Genomic DNA, 4983 nt, shown 5'->3' on the forward strand with positions numbered 1-4983 from the left:
CCCTTCTTGATTTTAAACCATGCAGTATTCCCTTTTTCTAATTTAGATCTCTTGGTTTATGTACACATTCCTCATGAGCACAATTAAGTGTTCTGGAATTTCCATTCCTTGCACTGTATCCATAATTTATTATGATCCACACAGTTGCCTTTGCATAGTCAATAAAACACAGGTAAACATCTTTCTGGTATTCTTTGCTTTCAGCCAAGATTCATCTGACATCAGTAATGATATCCTTTCTTTCACACCTTCTTCTGAATCCAGCTTGAATTTCTGGAAGTTCCTTTCAATATATTTCTGTACCTGTTTTTGAATTATCTTCAGAATTTTATTTGTGTGTGATGTTAATGATATTGTTTGATAATCTACACTTTCTGTTGCATCACCTTTCTTGGTAATGGGCATAAATTTGGATCACTTCCAGTCAGTTGGCCAGGTAGCTATCTTTCAAATATCTTGGCATAATAAGTGAGCACCTCCAGCACTGCATCTGTTTGTTGAAACATCTCAATAGGTATTCTGTCAATTCCTGGATCCTTTTTTTCTACCAATTCCTTCAGTGTAGTTTGGAATTCTTTCTTCAGTACCATTAGTTCTTAATCATATGCTACCTCCTAAATGATTGAACATCATTCAATTCTTTTTGGTACAGCAACTCTATGTGTTCTTTCCATCTTCTTTTGATGCTTCCTGTGTCATTCAACATTTTGCCCATAAATACATTCAGGATTGCAACTCGAGGCTTGAATATTTTATTCAGTTCTTTTAGCTTGACAAATGCTGAACATGTTCTTCCCTTTCAGTTTTCTAACTTAAGTTCTTTCTACATTTCATTATAATACTTTGTCTTCTTGAGCTGCCCTTTGAAATCTTCTGTTCAGCTCTTTTATTTCAGCAATTCTTCTATTCACTTTAGTTACTCTCCATTCAAGAGCAAGTTTCAGAGGCTCTTCTGACATCTATTTTGGTCTTTTCTTCATTTCTTACCTTTTTAATGACCTTATGCTTTCTTCATATATAATATTATTGGTGTCATCCCACAACTCATCTTGTTTTTGGTCATTGGTCTTCAATGCATCAAAGCTATTCTTCAGATGGTCTCTAAATTCAGGTGGGATATAAACCAAACTCAAACTCACTGCCATCAAGTCGATTCAAATTCATGGTCACCTCCACTGGGTTTCTGACGCTATAAAGCTTTATGGAAGTAGATCACCCCATCTTTCTTGCCACGGAGTGGCTGGTGGTTTTGAACCTCTGACTTTCTGGTTAGCAGCTAAATGCTTTATCCACTATGCCACTACAGCTCCTTAGGTGGGGTATAATCAAGGTCTTATTTTGACTGTCATGGACTTGTCTTAATTTTCTTCAGCTTCAACTTCAACCTGCCTATGAGCAATTGACCATCTGTTGCACAGTCAGCTCCTGGCCTTGTTTTGACTGAACGTAATGAGCTTCTCCATCACCTCTTTCCACAGATGTAGTCAGCTTTTTTCTTGTATTTTCTGCCTGGTGAGGTCCACATGTATAGTCTCTGTTTGTGTTGTTGAAAAAAGGTATTTGCATTGAGTAAGTTGTGAGCCTTGCAAAACTCTTTCAGTGATCTCTGGCATCATTTCTTTCACCAAGGCCAATTTTTTCAACAACTGGTACTTCTTTGTATTGAACTTTCACATTCTAATCATCAGTAATAATCAATACATTGTGATTGAATATTTAGTCATTTTCAGACTGCAGAAGTTGGTAAAAATTTTAGTTTCTTCATCTTTGGAGTTAGTGGTTGGTGTGTAAATTTGAACAATAGTAGCATTAACTAGTCTTCCTTATACATGCATGGATATTATGTATTACTGACAGCATTATACTTCACAATAGATCTTGAATATATATACATATATTTTAATGTTCTTTTTGACAATGAATAAAACACCATTCCTCTTCAATTTGTCATTCCTGGCATAGTAGATCATGTGACTGTCCAATTCAAAATGGTCAGTACCAGTACATTTCAGCTAATGCCTCAGGAATTGATCTTTATAAATTCCATTTCATTTTTGACACTTTCCAATTTTACTAAATTTATAATTTGTACATTCCATATTCCAGTTATTAATGGGTATTTTCTGTGGTTTCTTCTCAGTTTTATTTGTGTCTCATCAGCAAATGAAGGTCCCAAAAGCTTTATTCCATCCATGTTATTAAGGTTGCCTCTGCTTTGAGGAGGCAGCTCTTCCCCAGTTGTATTTTGAGTGCCTTCCAACCTGGAGGGCTTATTTTCTAGCATTATTTCTGACAGTGTTTCACTGCTATTCATAAAGTTTTCCAGGAATACATCAGACAGTGTTTCACTGCTGTTACCATTAAAAATATAAAATAAGACACTATGCTAAGCACTTTTTGTGCTTTACTTCATATAATCTTCTTTCAAGCCTTATAGATAGGTACTGTCAGCATCTTTATTTTGTGAGGTAGAGAACTAATATTATGAGGGTTAAAAGTAACACAGCCATGAGGTAGTTGAGCCAGACTACACTTGTATTCATAAATTATAAAAGTCTAGTGTTTTAATATTGTTTCAATGGTTTAATATATAATTTTATATCCAGATAGTAGTGTGTCTAGGCTTTTGGCGGGGGCGGGGGGGGTGGTGGTGCAGTAAAGGCTATCCCAAAGGAAATCAAGTATCCAAAATTGTTTTGACAATAAAGGTATTAATGTTACTATTGTTTTAAAGAGTAATTGTATTTACTAATGATTTTTATCAGTAGAATGGTATTTAAAGACATTGCTTTATTTTCTTAGCCATATTTGTACTATATCTTTACTGTCTTTTTTTTTTTAGGGAATCAATTGATTCATATATTCAATCGAAGTCATTCATTATATTAAAATAGTGTGTTAGGCTGGCTTCTCTAGAGAAGAAAAATCAATAAAGCTTATATATACATATAGAAAAAGAGAAATTTATCTTAGGAAAATGGCTCACACACTTACAGAAGCTGGCAAGTCCCAAGTTCTTGGATCAAACATCAAGCTGGAAGCTCTTCCTGACTCCTGCAGCAGCAGGGGCTGAGAAGCTCGAGGTTGGCAGGCAGTATACCAGCTGTTGACTCCAACTAATGATGAATCCAAGATCTCCAGGCTGACTGGTGCATTGTTTGGTCACGTACAGATGTAGGCAGCACAGCAGGATCCCGATCCACAGAAGAGTGTCTCTTTTCCCAGGATGTCCATAAATATATTGGAAGCAGGACACAACCCTAGGGAAACTCCCTTTCAACCGATTGGCTGCTCAAAACATATACATCTGATCCCATCATGGAAATAACCCACATCACAATTGCTTAAACCACACAGAATTGTGGTTCAGCCAAGTTGACACACAGTATCAACTATCACAAATAGAATTAGCAATAAACTTTCTGAAGTATTTAAAATTTTAAAGAAAGAAAAAAAATAGAAGTCCCTAAGCATTACAGTAGAAACTTTTTGAATTAAATTGAGGATTAACCATAATTTCTTCAATAAATTATTAGTTTGTTATTTTTTGACTCAAAAAACCTTAAAAATATCTGTGAGCCATTTCACAGTTAAGCCATCTTACTATCATTTCACTCAATTTATCTAAACTGTTGAATCAGTATGTACTAGAATTTTATATCTCAATTTATGTCTAGTTGCATTAATCAATTAGTAGTAACCTAATCATACATCTTGAATCGCAGTAAAAATTTTATTAATAAAAATCCAACTTATTGTGACAGTACTGTATCACTGAAAAAAATCAGAGGCTTTTATGAATTGAAACTATAACTTCCACATGCCAAAAAATCTGTTTTAGCAGAAAAATTTTAGTGATTCCAGTATACTGAACTAATGACTTTTGTCATCACAGTAGTATTTAAAGAAATTCCTTTACTTTCTTAGTTATATTTACAGAAACTAGAAAACATTGTCTAAGAGAGTAAATGTTATAATAAGAGGTATAGCATAGTTCATAAAACTCATTTGCAGACACATTATCTGAGATTAAAGGAAAATTACATGTTAAAAAAACAGTTTGTGGGTCTGGGAAGATGGTGGAATAGGCAGAAAGACTGTACAGACCCTCTTCAACAAAGCAAAGTGGAACCTATTAACAGAGATACAGAAGATAATCCTGGACACCTGAGCTTTCAAGGGAAGCATATCAAAGTGCACTAAACCCCAACTAGCAGAAGAATTTGCATGAAAACAACAAAAAGGAGACATACAGAGCAGTGATCTGGCAGCACTCCTGACAGCACAGATAGCTTGGATATTGCCAAGTGGTGGTAGGACCTAAGAATTAACCTAAAAATCAGCCCTGCTAGCCAGGGACTCCATGGCAGACTGCTCCGGTGGCTGGTGAATAAAAGGGGAAGCAATTAAGAGGAAGGTGGATTGAGCTGTAGACTTTTGCCTATCCAGAGGGCACAGCCATTTTGAATATTAACAAGTGGTTTGACCATTTTAGATATTTATAGCGACAGCGTTTTCCCAGATTCCAAGGACATAAGAACAGGCTCCACTTGTCGGGACCCACAAGGGCATTCCGGTCGTGCATGACTGGAAAGCTTCACTTACTGAGTGAGAGCCACCACTTCCTTCTCCAGCAGTGGGCCAACAATAAACAACCACCAAGAAGAGCCTGACTTACCCTTAGCTGCTCTTCACAGTTAACAGAGATCCAAATACAACAACATCACAATGTCTCAGAGACAACAGACCATCACAATCCACACAAAGAAGCAAGATCAAGTGGTAGAAACAAGGGAGCAGGATGCAGACCAAAATACATCCCTGAGGAAAAAGCAACATTGGAACTCCCTGATAAGGAATTCAAAAGAATTATATTTAGGTATCTTCAAAGGATTGAGAGACAGACCAAGGCAAACAGACAAAACCCTAGAAGAATTTTGGAAGAAAATACAAGAACAAAATGACAAAATAAATGAAAAATTA

This window comes from Orycteropus afer, unplaced genomic scaffold (assembly GCF_000298275.1).
Source record: "Orycteropus afer afer isolate SDZICR_OR568_19922 unplaced genomic scaffold, OryAfe1.0 scaffold00149, whole genome shotgun sequence".
In the NCBI taxonomy this organism is placed as follows: domain Eukaryota; kingdom Metazoa; phylum Chordata; class Mammalia; order Tubulidentata; family Orycteropodidae; genus Orycteropus; species Orycteropus afer.